Consider the following 16,408-nt stretch of genomic DNA (forward strand, 5'->3'; position numbering starts at 1 on the left):
GACTTTGGATGAAGCACTTTGGACTTGTCGAACATCTCTTAAGGAAGCAACTAACTCTACACCTTTTTGATTGGCATTTGGACATGATGTAGTGCTGCCTGCTGAGATATACTTACAATCAATAAGAATCCAAAGGTAAAGCAAGACCCCGTTGTCATACCCCAAAATTTACCCTACCTTTTTCTCATTTCATCTGCATATTCTTACCCTAGTCATCTATCATAAAACATTCATCTGCACTTGCATTTTACAAGTATTACCATTGGTTCAAAAGGTTCTTGTTATTTATGATATAATGCACTGAATTATCGTATGCAATCTTGTGGGTTTCATTACACTACATCTTGACATTTTGGGCACAACAAACTTTTGGTGGATCACTTTCTTGACCTAGGTCTTTGGGGATCCATAACTTTGGTCTAGACATGTTGATTATGTTGGATTGCATCATAGGCAAATGAAATTGGAAGGAACTTTCAATTTTGACTTTTTTTGGTCAACAAGTCAACCATGGAAGGTTGACTTTTTGTTGACCAATTTTCTTATGTGGCATTTTTACATGGTAGTATGGTTGGCTATTTTGATCAAAGCATTGCAAATTTAAGGATTTAATTCAAGTTCAAGATTCGAATTCATAAATTGGAGGGAAAAAGTACTTTTCTTAAGGAAGATGTCACAAATCATATTCAAAGACCTATGTTTCAATTACAAAGTCATAAAATTGCATTACAAAAGTCAAAATTAGAAATTACATAAGAAAAGACATTTTTAACCTAAGGTTGACTTTTGGTCAACTGTTGACTTTAGGTTAAATAGTTTACCAAAGTCAAACTGACCACCTATTCTTTCATTTCTCTTCATCCTCAAGATCTTCCATTTTTATGCCTCCAAGGTCTTCAAAATCTCTTCATGCTCTTGATGTCATGCCTAACCTTCATGATGCCATGCCAAACCAAGTTTTGTGCACCCTATAAAATATACATTAACCCTACAACAATGAAAATGAGTTAGCATCATACACAACACTTGGCCCACATTTCATACACACATGCCAAATCAAGTCATGACAATAATGCACACACATTCATATAGTCCACGTTCTAAAATTCAACAAGCATACCATAAGCACACAAGTCCAATCTATCATGATTCACCATTCAATCACTTAGCCAACTTATCATTCAAATTAACACACCAATTCCCAAAGAAGCCCATCTAAAGCATCATCAACCATCACTATATGTTTCCAACTTTTGATTCAATGCTAACCTCTAAATTGTCATTAGCATTTTTTCTTTTTGTTCATTAGCCATATAACTAACAATTGCTTACCCATTCAAACTGACTTCTAACTCCAAACATCAATTCAAAATAATATTCCCTATTTTCTTTGTTTAAAATAATTATTTTACCTAATTAATATTTCATCTAAACCAACTCAACATAACAACTTAGTTCAACTAACATAATCTCTAACTCCTACTAGCATTCACTAACTACTAATTACCATAATAGTTCAAACTAACTATCAAGATCATTCCACTAACCTTTAATCAATTAGCATTAACAACTCCAACAACCAAAACACTAACATCATAACAATTCTAATATAACAATCCAAACTAATTTCTAACCAAATCCTAGCGAACTCACTAACAGTTAACTAACCTAACTGTCAAAGTTTCTACATCTAACATAAACTAATAGTTGACTACCCTAACTGTTTTTCAAACTACCACTAACCATGAACCGATTGACATTAACAACAGTTAAAATCCAACAGTTTCACATAACAGTTCAAATCCATTCATAACAAACATCAACTAACTCGAGCTAAACTTGCAACCTAACTAACATTTCCTATTAATTAATTCAATTAACTAACAGTTCCACTAATCAAACTAACTAATTACCATAATAGTCCAATTAACATCTCCTAGTTGTCAGAATTCCTAAGTCCTAATATCATTTATCACTAATAGTTCAGTTAACCTAATAATTAACATTTCTAACTTCAATTCAAACTAACATTGTTAGTTAACTATTAACTAACTTGGCCCATGAATCAACTACCTTCCATCCAATTTCACAGCTTCCCTAAATCTCTAACCAGCTTGCCCTAATAGTTATCCAATTCAGTTATGAACTCCATCTCCAATCTCTCTATTTAAACTCTCCCTTTGCAATCACAATAAACAATTCACTCTGATGCCATTCACTCTTCTAAATCTGCAAATTCTCTCCACTCTCTTTTCTAACAACCACAAACACACCTACAACTCAATCTTCCATTGTTGAGCAAAACTTCACCTTGAAGTTTGGCTTCAACAGAGCTTAACCTCACCAATCCTTTACACTCTTTTCACTCAATAACAACAATACAATAATTCCTATAGGCTATTCATAGAAGAAGAAGAATAAAAAATCACTACAAGAAGCAAGGGATTCAAGGTGATTACCTGGCTAAACATCATCTGGTATTTTCAATGCATTGTCTTCTTCAAGCGCTCCAACACTTCTAGAGTATACCTCCGCTCTGTAGGTAGGCTCGTTTCCATTGTTTCTTCGTCGTTTTTCTTCAAACAAGTTACCATGTGTTAGGATTCCGAAGAAGGAATGGAAGCCCTAGGGTAATGGTTTATGTTATTGAATTATGGCCATTTAATTTTAGATTAAAGATTTAGGGTTCTTGGAGTTTTTATGAGGGATGGGAGATTTTGAGTGAGTTTTAGACGAAATAGGTATGAGAGGTGATTAGAGGAGGTAAAAATAAATCAAGTGGTGGTGGTTGTTTCCGTTTCTGGGTGGCTCTGCTGCCTCCGACACGACATATTGATTTCCAACAAATGGAGATGCAAGAGGGGGAGAAGCGCATGATAGGATTAAAAATTAAAACGAAGGGAGTTTGGTTTCCTCAATTTTGTTACCCTCACAATCTTGGGATTCAAAATAAGCCCAAAGATATTTTACTGCCTGCACCTCAACATTACTTACTCAATTCCCTTTTCCATGAATTCAAACGAGAACAGAAGGGAGAGAAAAACAAGAAAGGGGGGTTTTAATTGTTTTTACAGATAATAACAACTTTTGCAAATAAGACACACGTGAAAAAATAATGTTATCAACACAGAAGTTTATCCTGGTTCGCTTGAAATTCAAATCTACTCCAGTCCACCCGGCCAAGGTGATTTCTCCTTTAACAAGGACTTAATCCACTAATCTTGAAAGATTACAACACAGAGCGTCTAAGTAGATAAAGATCTCTTAGCCCTCTCAAGTTTACAGACTTCACAAGTCACTTGAGGAATATTCAGCAAGTAATAGAAAATACAGTTATGTGCTTGGTGCTTCTAAGTAAGCAGAAGTTACACAATATGAGAACAAAAATATTCCACACTTAGAGCAACAACTTGTGTGAAAAGAGAATGAACAAGAATAAGAGATTTATGATTTGTTTGTAGTATTCTCGTGTGCCTTGTTATCTTATATGAATATGATCCATCCTTTATATAGAGACTTGATGAGGAGACCGTTGGAGGAGGAAATCTTGGAAATGATAGAATTTTAATGTAATTAATCTCTTTGTCCTTTCCATAGAAATTTTGGGACGTGTTAACTTTTCTTCCAAATATAGATTCTTTCCAAACGCGGAAGACTTCACAGCTAAGTCTCAGTGATCGTTCTGAGTCAGAGTGTGCAGAGATCAGATGTTTCTGTCCAGCATGTGTATCTTCAGATAGTTACTAAAAGGATGATTGACATCAGAGTTTCTTGATGTCTTGTTGATGGAGATTACTTAAGATTCAAAAATCATTAGACCTTTAGAGTGCGCTGTTCAGATTCAGAGCATCTGAAACTTCTTTCTACGTAGAACTTTGTGCGCTTTCTTTTGTTCAAAGTCAGATCCTCTGCATGACTGACTTCTAAGTGGTCATTCTGGACTGACGTGAATATATGATGTACGTTTATTTGACCCTTTTTGGATTAGAGTCCTTCACACTTAGATAAATTATGTTAGGGTACCAATTTGTTTCATCCTTTGTTATCATCAAAACTTTAGACTTGAATTGTAGACATGCAATCTTGTTCTTACAATCTCCCCCTTTTTGATGATGACAAAAACCTCAGAGTTATGATAAAATAGTGATACTTCAACAAGGATTAAAAATTATCTCAGAGTCAGATGAGTGACGACTCCCCCTGAGATAGATCATATAAGATTTTTCAGATATTCTTACCAGATCTCCTTGCGTAGCAGCCAGTTTTTACCTTAGATACTTCCTGCAGCTTAGATTATCATAAGAGTTTTTTTAAATGTGCGTAGTGCAGCAAGCGACTTAGATATTATTTCATCAGAGTTGTTTTTATTCTCCCCTTTTTGTCAGACTCAAAAAGACTTAGCACAAAAGAGAGTAGTCAAAATATGGTTCATATATGAGAAAGAGAATTATAGATAAGCATCTATTTAGAACAGAGAGAAAAACATAATACATAAAAGATAAGCAAGTAAGGAAAAAAAACAAACAAAGCCTAAGTGCCTAAGGGTTCAAAGGAGGAGACATCCTTTGGAGCAGCTGAGTCAGCAGGTTCTGAATGTTGTTGTTGACGAAGTCTTGTTGGTCCAGTCTTGCTCTCACTCTCTGTTACTCCTTCTGTAGCTCATCCAGAGTCTTCAGGACAAGAGGAGCGAGGTCAGAATGAGATTGCTCCCTCTGAGTTAGAGCGTCATTTCTTGCTTGCAGCTTCTTCTACAACTATGCATGCTGCTTCTTTAGCATCAACTTTTGCTTTTGCTTCAGCTTCAGCAGCAGCAACAACCTTCTCTGTAGCTTCTCTAGCTCTTTGCTCTTCTTTCAGAAGAACCTTCTCTTCTGCTTCTCTTATGGCCTTCACTTCTTCCTCTCTGTCCAAACATGTTTGCAGCCTCTCTCCAGCTTCTCTGATAAAGTCGTTTTAGACTTGTTCATAGAGGCCTTTCAGCTTGAAAGCCTCATATGTCATCCATCTGATCACTCTATTCTAGTGAATCCTCACTGCAGAGGAATCATCACTGATTGTAGAGTTTATAGATAGAGATCTGATCTTCTCCACTGAAGACTCGGGAAATAAGGTTATTGCTTCTTCCAAGGTGGGAAGGGTGGGTTCTGGTTCAGGTGTTAGAGATGTAGGTTCTAGTGGTATGGGGATGGTTTCAGTGGGAGGTTGAGAGGGATGGGTAATGGGGTTTTTATTGGGAGTTATGCTGTGTGGTTCAGATGGAGGTGTTGGTGGTTGTTCAGATGGTGATGGGATATTTGTTTCTGGTTCAGATTGGTGTTGGGTGAAGAGGGTACGAGCCTGAAGATGAGATATAGTGGGGGATTGGGGGTCAGAGGGCTCAGTGTCAGAGGAGATGTTATAGTAAGGTGGAGATGAAGGTGGTGAAATGGGTTCGTTGAGCATTTCAGCTTTAGATATGGGCAAGGTTGTGGTGGTGAAATTAAATTTTTGAAGAGGAGGAGATGATGAGTTAGATATAGGTATTTTAGAGGGTTTGGTGGTGGATGGTGAAGGTTCAGAGTGTGTGTATATTGGTGAGGTTTGAGGAAGGGAAGAAGCAAGTTGCCTTAGATGAAAAGATGGAGAGTTAGGAGGCAGAGACTTACTTGGAGATTTAGAGGAGGAGATCAAAGGGACATGAGGTCTTGATATAGAAGGTTCCCCCAACTTGGCTTTCTTATTCTTCAGATTCACGAGGGCTCCCGTTGTCTCTTCATAAAATTGGGTGGATGATCAGGTAGCCAATCCACAGAGAAATCTGAGATATCAACTCCTTGGTTGGCCAGATCCTGCAGATAGTGCGTAACAACCTCTGGAGGATCAATCTTTGAGAAGAGGTAAATGCCATTGGGTATCCTCTGACCTTTCAATGCTTCCCAGGAGGTGTCCAACAACGGTTTGACCGGAACCTTCTCAATTACCCACATGCTCTTCAGATTTCGTGCATTCAGATGCCTCCCAGTGTCAACAGTTACATCCTCCATCAGATTGTGATGGATCAGATGATCCACCAAGTCGTACTCTATCAGAACATCAGATATCAGCCTTCCCAGAGGGATGTAAGTTCTGGGCTTCATGTTGTTCCTGGTGTCTCTTACAGAGTCCCCCAGGTATTTGAAAAGCAACACTGACAAATTCAGCTTTAGCCCTTTGTGGAGGCAGTAGAGGATACACTTCTGGTCAGTGTTGATATAGTCTGAAGAGTTGGATGTTGGGCGGTGATGAATAGTCCCTAGAATGATCTTCATCCAGACTCTCAGGTTCTGGGGATGTTCCTTATTCTTGGACGAATTACCCTCAATGTTCTACTTGAAAATTGTTGGGGCAATTTCCTGGGACATGTATTTTGCCCTAGGGTTGATGTTGTAAATATGTCTTTCCCCTGTCTTCTCCATGTTCAGAAGGGAAGCAATTGATTTCTCGATGATGATGATCTTCACCCCTAGAACGTAGGACACAATATAGTGGTAGTCCGAATCTGCAAAACGCCAGAATTCCTTGACCAGATATGTGTAAACGGGACCATAGAGCCTTTGAAAGTAGTTTTTTCACCCTTGCTTTCTGAGTTCTTCAGTGAGACCTATTCCATTCCTTTTCATATTCTCGAAATCAACCAAAGATTCACACAGGACTTCGAGCTTGTCAAACGGAGTGGCAAGGTTGATGTGGGGTTCACGATCCAAAATGTGGGGTTCTTTGTATATGGGAGTGGAGATAACACCAGTTGTTGCAGTGGTTTATTGGGAAGAACTTTGAGGTTGCTCTGTTGATTCCATTTGTTGTGAGTAGTTGTATAGTGATTGTTGTTGGGAATCCATGAAGAAGATGAAGTTGTTGAAGAACGTTGAAGATGCTTGAGAGAGAGAGAGAGAGAGGTTTGTGTAGGATGTGAGCGAAAAGTGTGAAAGAGTGAAGTGTGGTAACTATAAGTACAAACGAGGTGCATGCAAAATGACATCGTTAGATGGAAGATGAATAGTTAAATTTAATGATGGCACATAAAAAGAGTTGACACACTAGGAGAGAAATTGATTACAACTAATGATGAATGTCTAATCCACAAATTAGTACACTGCTGAAGATCTCAAGATTCGGTCTCTTGATTTCTGTTAGACAGGTGTCTAGAAGGTCCAAGGTCAGACGTAAGAGAAACCACATGTTAATCTATCTGATCTTCAGGAATACCAAAAGATTGGATCCTGAGGATTTCTGATTCAGATGACTTCTAACTGGTAGAAATATCAGATTCAGATCCAGACACCGAATGTTACGTTTAGAACCTTATTTTGCCATTTCAAAGTACCACATTAGATTCATTCTAGGCAATTTTCAATTTTCAAGTGTTTCAAAATGAGTGAGAATCTATCTTCAGCAAGGGGTTTTATGAAGATATCAACCCATTGATGGTCTGTATCTATGAATTCTAACGAAATTACCCCTTTCTATACACAGTCTCTGATAAAATGATATTTTATTTCTATGTGATTTGCTCTAGAATGTAGAATAGGGTTCTTACTTAAACATATGGCAACAGTATTGTCATAGAAGATAGGAACGTTACTCTCATATATCTGAAGATCTTTGAGTTGATTCTTCATCCAGAGCATCTGAGTAGTGCATAATGAAGTTGATATATATTCGGCTTCTGCAGTAGAGAGTGCAATGGTTGACTGTCTTTTGCTGGCCCAAGATATGAGATTATTTCCCAAGAACTGACAGTTTCCAGATGTGCTTTTATGTTCTATTCTGTCTCCTGCATAATCTGCATCACAATATCCAAAGAGTCTATACTCTGATGTTTTCTCATACATCAGGCCAAGGTTAGGTGTTCCCTTCAGATACCTTAGGATTCTCTTAACTGCTGTTAAATGAGACTCCTTTGGGTCTGATTGGAATCAGGCATAGAGACATACACTAAAAATAATATCTGGTCGTGTAGCCGTCAGATAGAGAAGAGAGCCTATCATACCACGATAGAGCTTCTGACAAACCTTTTGACTGACTTCTTCTTTCTCCATAATGCATGTTGGATGCATGGGTGTCTTTGCTGGTTTGCATTCTGACATTTCAAATTTCTTCAAAATATCTTTAATGTATTTACTTTGGTATATGTATGTAGCTTCTGGAGCTTGATTGATTTGAATTCCCAAAAATAATTTTAGTTCTTGCATCAAACTCATTTCAAATTCTGCCTGCATTAACTCAGAGAATTCTTGACAAACAGAGGGGTTAGATGAACCAAAAATTATGTCATCCACGTATATCTGACATATCATGAGATCATTTCTAATGTTTTTACAAAAGAGTGTGGAATCAACTTTTCCTCTAATAAAATCATGTTCCAGAAGAAAGGTACTTAGTTTTTCATATCAAGCTCTAGGGGCTTCTTTCACACCATACATAGATTTTTTCAGTTTAAAAACGTGTTATGGACATTTAGGGTTTTCAAAACCTGGAGGTTGATGAACATACACTTCTTCTGAGATATAACCATTTAGAAATGCTCTCTTGACATCCATCTGATATAATTTGATGGAATGATTAACAACAAATGATACAAGTAAGCGAATGGATTCTAACCTGGCGACTGGAGCAAAGGTTTCGTTGTAGTCAATGCCTTCTTGTTGACTATAACCTTGTGCTACTAATCGTGCTTTGTTCCTGACCACTTCTCCCTTCTCATTTAGTTTTTTTTTTCTGAATACCCATCTTGTTCCAATGATGTGAGTTCCTTTGGGCCTTGGTACCAGATCTCAGACGTCATTCTTTGCTAATTGATCCAGTTCCTCTTCCATTTCCAGAGTCCAGTCATTATCTTGAAGTGTCTCATCACAGGAAGTAGGCTCTATTAGATACACTAATCCCAGAGGGTTTTCTTCAGATACTTTGAATGTAGACCTCGTTCTAACAGGTTCATCCTTGTTTCCCAAAATCAATTTTTCAGAGATGGTAGGACGATTTCTTGGTCTTTTCTATATAGTTGAGATTTCAATTGTTTTTGGATTTTGCTTCTCAGCTTCCTTAGATTCTTTGATCTTTTCATCAGAACCTGCAAGAGTTATCTCCAAATATACATGTTTTTCAACTAGCTTTGATTTTTCAGAGTCAAGCTTATCATCAAATCCGACATGTATTGATTCTTCCACAATTTTGGTTTTTGTATTGTATACTCTGTAGCCCTTAGAGCGCTCTGAGTATCCTAACATAATACCTTTTTGTGCTTTTGAAACAAACTTGTTTAGATGCTCTTTAGTATTAAGAATAAAATAGGAGCATCTAAAAGGATGAAAGTAAGAAATGTTGGGTTTTCTTCCCTTACACAGTTCATAAGGAGTGCCATACCAATTTCTCTTCGTTTATAAACATTAAACATTTTACATTTTGATCTCTTAGATCTTAAAGATTAATTTTGTAAATGTTGTTTTTCCTCTTGCCAGTGAAAAGAATTGTTCCATTGTTCTGATTAATTGCTCTACAAGTTTTTTTATTGAAGATTATATCATAACCGTTATCACTTAATTGACTTATTGATAACAGGTTATGCATTAATCCTTCTACTTAGAGAACATTAGAGATAAAGGGAAGAGTTTCATTACCAATAGTTCTGGAGCCTCTGATTCTTCCTTTCTGATTTCCTCTGAAACCTACGAAGCCAACATCTTTAAGTTCCAGGCTTTGGAACATATGCATTCTTCCCGTCATGTGTCGCGAGCATGCAGAGTCCAGGTACCATGATTGGTGTCTTAACTCTACTGCATATGATATCTGCAACATAAACTATTTTATCCTTTGGTACCCATAATCTTTTGTGATTAGTTCTCCCAGAGTTTCTTGAAACTTTGGGTTTTCTAGCATTGGTAAAATTTTGTGTTTGTGTATGTGTGTAGTGATAAGAAAATGGGGATTTAGGTTTATCATCTGCAAAAAATGTGTGTTTTTCTTCATTAGAATCATATCATATTCCTCTTTTCTTATTCTGACTGACTCCATAAATCATAGAGGCCATTCTGCTTCTTTCTATCCCATTTTTCAGAAACTTTTGAAAATCCTTTTCATATTCATATATAATTGTGTTAGAAGTTTGCGGGGCTTGAGATAAAGCTTCTTCAAGTTTTAAACATTGTTTATTTATAGATTCTTTTTCTCTTTCCAAAATCAATGTCATCTTTTAATTCAGAAACTTTTATCTCAAGCTTATCACATTCATCAATGGTTCCTTCAAGAACCCTTTTTAATGCTTTCAATTTTTGTCGAAGTTTCTGATATAAGCTTAAAGATTCAGATAGGCAAGATTCAAGGTCAGAGCGAGACAGATCAAAAAATACCTCTTCAGGATCAGATTCTCTTTCTAATGAGCTTCCAGATGTGGTAGCCATAAACGCAACATTTGCTTGTTCTTCTTTAGAGTCTGATTCTGAGGCATCAAATTCAGATTCATCCCAGGTGGCCATAAGTCCCTTCTTAGATTTGAAGGAGTTTTTCTTGAATCCTTCTCTTATAGAGTTTTCTTTCTTAAGCTTTGGGTATTCGTTTCTATAGTAATAACATAAATGTAAATTACATGGTTAATGATAGACAAAATTAGTGAAGTATAATTAGTGGTTAGTAATATGTACAAAATGAACATTTTTTTAAGACTATTTCCTAGGCCAAAAAGACTTAAAAATATGACACATTAAGGGATAGTTTATCATTGATGCAAAGTATTGAAGATGATTAAAAAAATCAACTAACAATAGATTTATAACAAATAAAGTTATGCAACCTTAAGTCCATCTATTAATATTTAAAAAAAAGTGATTTGTTCTCTTTCTTTTGCTTTTATTCCTCTTTTATTTAGCAAGATGGTAAGAGAGAAAATAAATTAGCATAATGTAAATGATATGGTTAGATAAACAATAAACATAAATATAAAATACTTGAAATAAAGTGACCAAACAAAATAGATTGCAAGAAAATAAAGTGAAATAATATAAATGTTAGAAGTTAGTAGTTAGTGAACATAAACATAAAGTAAATAAAAATGAACAATAAAATAAATTGTAAGGAATTAAAGTGTAATAATATAAATGTTAGTAGTTATTAGTTAGTAACAATAAGCAAATGGATTAGCAAGTTAATGTAAAGACATGGTTTCATCTATGTATCAAATGACTTAAATATGGTTGAAATAGAGGCAATATATCAATGCCTCAAAGTATCATGAATGATCTATTGATCAACCATTAATAGGTTTGAAACATTGAAGATTTAATCAACTCTAAGCAACCATGGCCATGATATAATAGAACTCATCAACCAAATAAATGTAACAACAAGTCAACAATAAATATTAAATGATAACAAAAAAAAGCAACACTAAAGAAGGTGAACAAAAAGGTAGTAAGAGTAAGAAATCTAAAAAAAAAGTGTGTAAACCAAAGTTAATCATTTTTTACAAGCTTGAGTCTAAACCCTCTCAAAAGATCAACCAAGAACAAACAACCATTTTCAACACAAAAACAGAACCAAAAAATTAACAAAGTTTAAGCTAAAATCATTATCCAAAAATGTTGAAAAAGGGTATGTTAAAATGGTGTTGAGCTTGGATATGAAGCAAGGGGTTTGGGATGAAAGTGTTTATGGTGGAAGTTTAGTGAAAGGGCTGAGTTATGAGTGTTAGAGAATGAGAAGTTTTGAAAAAAAAAATGTGAAAGAGGACAAAAAAGTTGGTGGGGTGACTTTTTTGAGTGAGAAAGATTTTTTGTTTTGACCTAGGTTTGGAGAGGAAAGTGAATGGTACTTGGACACAACTTTTGGGAGCTAGGAAGCATGAAAAATGAGGGGAAATAGTACCTCTATTTATAGGGAAAGTAACTGGAAAAGGGGGTGAACCAAAAATGGCCTGGAAGCCTGATTTTTGCCCAATAGTCGATTATCCTGATTGGTGTAATCGATTATAGGAACCAAAATTGGCATGGAACCCTGATTATTGCCCAGTAATCGATTACCAAGGTTGGTGTAATCGATTACACTGTCCAAAAAATTGAATTTTTGCTGTTTTGGTGGTGTTTTCTCAAGTATGAACGCCATGCCTTGAACCCGTGCAACATGTCTTTGGTTTTGGATGCTAATGCAAGTATGGTGATGAAATGATGAATGTATGTATGGGTAATAGGGACACGGATCACCTGAAGGTTGTATGGGAGTAGGGTGATGGATCGAAAGAAAGTTGTATGGGGGTATGGTGAATTTTGGGGTATGACAATGTTTAATTAAAATAAAATAGAAAGAGGTAAAATTAGGAATAATTAAAATGAGAAAACCCTAATGTGAGGGTATAAATTGGAGCCAATTGGGACTAGAAGAAAAGGCAACCGCTACTCACTTCTCATTCTCATCACTTTGTTTTCACAAAAATCAAAAAAAGAAAATAGAGAGAGAGAGAGAGAGAGAGAGAGAGAGAGAGAGAGATCTTCTTGGTGATCTCACCTTGAACAACTCCCAATCTCAAAAAATATGAAAAAATAAAAGAAATAAACGAAAAAAAGAAGAAAAGTAATCTTCTTCTTCTCCGACTCACTTCATCGCATCGTCACCTCACCCTCCCTTTTCACTGTCTTCTTCACTGGCTCACTTCACCAATAATCGTAAGAATACCACTCCTTCTCACCCCTAAAACGAGCTCACAAACACCACCACATTTCCCAACCCCACTCTCCTTTCTCTAACCACCAACCATACACATCGACACTACCGCCAGATCCGATTTCTCCACCCTTATCACTTCATTTTCTTCCACCAATCAACAACAACACTGGTAAACCAATAATTTATTACTACTCATGCTCCCTCTCTTTCACCAGATCAATACCTTAAAACACCACAACCACTCACTTCCACTTCTTCTTCGTCGCCATCTCAAATCACCATCTTCAACACCTTACCCCTTCTTCACAACAACAACATGACCATCACCATTACACTCGACATGCATTTCCTTCAAATTTGCTGCTATCAAAGCCACACAAGAAAGCTTAAAGGATGAGTTCGTGAACTATTGCTCGACAAGGTGAATATTCCATTTTTTTAGTGTTTAGTAATGATACAACACAAACTTTCTTTTGCACTTTTTGTATATATGTTGTTTGTACTTTGACTCGAACATCCTCCCAGCCTTGGTTTTTTCTCTGTTCGCGTTTATAATCTATGCGACATGTATATTTTCTGTTGATTTATTAAATGCATGTGTGTTACACATTGTTTATATTTTGATTCGGTTATGACAAATTCATCGTTCATCAGTGTTGGATTATTTTTTTATTATTTAATAATGCTGTAATATTGTAAACATTTGCGTTGTATTGTGTTGCTAATTTTGGTTTCTTAATTTTAAAATCATGTTGTCTGTTGTTTGATTCGATTGTTATGAGCATATTTAGCATTCGCAGTTTGCTATTGATTTTTAGTTTGCGTGTAACATTATGATTCTGTTGTCGTCATGTTTAACTTAGATATGTATTTACATTATTAGTAGTTCGACATAATGTCAATTCGAGTTTGCTTTCGCTACTTTATGTTTCATCACCTGACATTACTTACATTATGATACAATACATTGCGTTTGATTTGACTGTGATGATCGCACTTCGTGCTAACAGCTTCTTGTTTGATTCGTGTTGGCATGCAACATTTCGATTTCATTGCATTTAAATCGAATTTAAATTTTGCGTTGCCAGCTTTGCATTGCATATCCTCGCGTTACAAGGACTCAATTCGTGTCCTCATGTTACGTTGATTTTACATGTGCACGTTACATGTTTGTTTACTTTTCGATTCCATTGTAATAAATGTGTGTTGTTTGTGATTATTGTATGCACGTTGTTTCTCTTGTCATTTTGTTGCATCTTGGTGTGCGACATTGCGTTTAGTACGATGTGTGGCTTTAAGTTACACCCCCGTGTTAGAATTCACATCCTCACGTTAGAATTCACACCTGCACATTACAGTTCGCTCCCTTGCGTTAGAATTTTCCCCCTCACATCAGAATGTGCACCCTCACACTAGAAAATGTGCCCTCGTGTTTCAGTTCGTGACCTTGCATTACAATTCGCGTCTTCATGTTTACCTTTGCGTACGTTAACCCATTTAGTGCATTACGTTACTTTTCGATGAATTTGCGTGACATTTCATCAAGCCTATTTTCATATTTTGTCAAAATATTTCTTAATAAAATAGATGAAAAAGGACTAGTTTGGCGTATGCTTATCTTTTCCCCAAATATTTGGATACAAGCCATATAGCTTGACCATTCAAATATTCGTCACCGGCTCAAAACTTAATAACTCAACCAGTTCAACTTGTCTCCTTCACAAGTGAAAAATGACTAATTGGGCGTATGCCTTTATTTCCCCCGGATATTCAGATACAAGTCGTATAGCTTGACCATTCGAGTGCTCGTCACCTTTGAGGAATCCTGACCCTATTCATATCAAACCTCTTTCACAATAAAAATCTTCAAAAATTTTATTTCACAAATAAATTGAATGAAAAAAGGATTAATTGGATGTATGCCTCTTTCTTTCATGATTATTTGGATAAAAGTCGTATAGCTTGACCATTCTGATGTTTGTCTTTCCATTCAAAATATAATAATTAACCAAATTTAGCTCACTCTTTGGTGGTTGAAAAAAACTAATTGGGTGTATGCTTTTTTTTCCCCAAGTACTCAGATACAAGTTGTATAGCTTGAGCATTCAGATGCTTGTCTCCCGTTAAGGAATTGTGACATAATTCTTCTTACAATTTTTATAATAAAATTAGATGAAAAACGATTAATTGGGCATATGCCTCTTTCCTCCCCAAGTATTTGGATACAAGTCGTATAACTTGACCATTTGGATACTTGTCATCCACCTAAAAACAATCCAACCAATCAAATTATCTTTTTCCACCTTAGCACAACCTATAAATTTTTTCATAAACAAAAGATGTTTCGTCCATTCTGAGACGATGCAAACAACGCTTCATTCCTACCATATGCTAGTAGTAAGGAACGTTTTCTGCTTGAATGCGATGAGAACATAAATATGTGAGAGTTCAGAATATGTTGTCCATTCTGACGCGACGTAGATGTTCACTTCTCCGTTTTTGGGTAGAAAGCAATATTTTTTGCTCAAATCCGACTAAATACCCTTCGCTAAAATCGACCTGCACATAAAAATTTGCTATCCAAAACTACGTAGAATTCCTCATCGCGCAAGAGGATACGTAGGAGCAAATTCAACGTCTCGTCAAGCACAATAATAAAAAAATCGAAAAATATATTTTTCTTGCTAAGAATTACATAACTTTGAATTCCTCATGTAACTTGGGCATACGTAGGAGCAAGAGTCGCAATCTTGTCAAGCACCCTAATAAAAAACTTGTTTTTATTTCTTTTCTTTTTCCTTTCAAATTTTTAATAACTAGAAGAAAACAAATAAACGAAAGCTAAAATTCATATTCTCAAAGCTAATTAAATAGTTTCCATTGGATACAACGGATGCGAGTGGTTTTATCGATATTTTGGTTGTGACGACCATTTTCTTTCTTTGATAGTTTTATCGATATTTTCACTTTCTTTTTGGAATAAATATACTTCGATGGACACTCTGTTATTATTTTGAGCTGCGAATGTCCGTGGTAGTTTTTGCGTTGTGAAACACCCCATTGTTTCATTCTTTTTGCTTTAATTACCATTTACTGCATTTTTGTTTAATGTCATTTATTGCATTTTTCATTTATTACATTGATTCATGTTTTTCCACTATTAAAGTTTGTGTGGACTTTGTCTTCTTAGAGACATTCGTATTCAATTCACACACACTTTATTTTGTACATTTGTTTTGCACATATTACTTCTGAGATTTTTCGAGTTAATTTTATAAGTGAACTAAATTCGTGATTCTTTGCTAAAAATACATGTGAACAACAATCAAATAATCACTTAAATATTTTTTGTGATTTATAAAAACATAGAGGCTTCAACAAGATTTTTGTGTTTATGTGTGTGTCAGATTTTCCTTAGAGCATCTCCAACTGTGAACCCATTTTTGGGTTTCTTGTGGGACCTATTAAGCCACGTCAGCTTGAAGCAACTCATTTAGTTTTTCACTCCAATGATGCAACTGTGAAGAACTCATATTGGGTCCCACAATTTTACTTTATATATTAATATATTATTCATATTAAATTTTATATTAATTAAAATAATAATTTTAATTATTTAAATTAAAATTGATATAAAATAAACAAAATTCAAATTAAACTTATAATCTAAAATGATAATTAAAATTAATCTCAAATACATGATATATAATTAAAAACAATAAAAATAAATAGCATCTCA

At 35.5% G+C, this 16,408-nt stretch overlaps 1 long non-coding RNA gene across 1 annotated transcript; it reads right to left on the reverse strand.

Annotated features, from left to right (window-relative positions):
• Window positions 1-683: 683 nt before the first annotated feature.
• On the reverse strand, window positions 684-2,923 carry LOC127120756 (uncharacterized). The gene is made up of 2 exons (XR_007803248.1): window positions 2,460-2,923; window positions 684-988 (listed from the first exon to the last, which is right to left on the reverse strand). It is a non-coding gene; the product is annotated as an uncharacterized LOC127120756 (long non-coding RNA).
• Between the last annotated feature and the right edge of the window lie 13,485 nt (window positions 2,924-16,408).

This window comes from Lathyrus oleraceus, chromosome 1, assembly GCF_024323335.1.
Source record: "Lathyrus oleraceus cultivar Zhongwan6 chromosome 1, CAAS_Psat_ZW6_1.0, whole genome shotgun sequence".
Taxonomy (NCBI): Eukaryota; Viridiplantae; Streptophyta; class Magnoliopsida; order Fabales; family Fabaceae; genus Lathyrus; species Lathyrus oleraceus.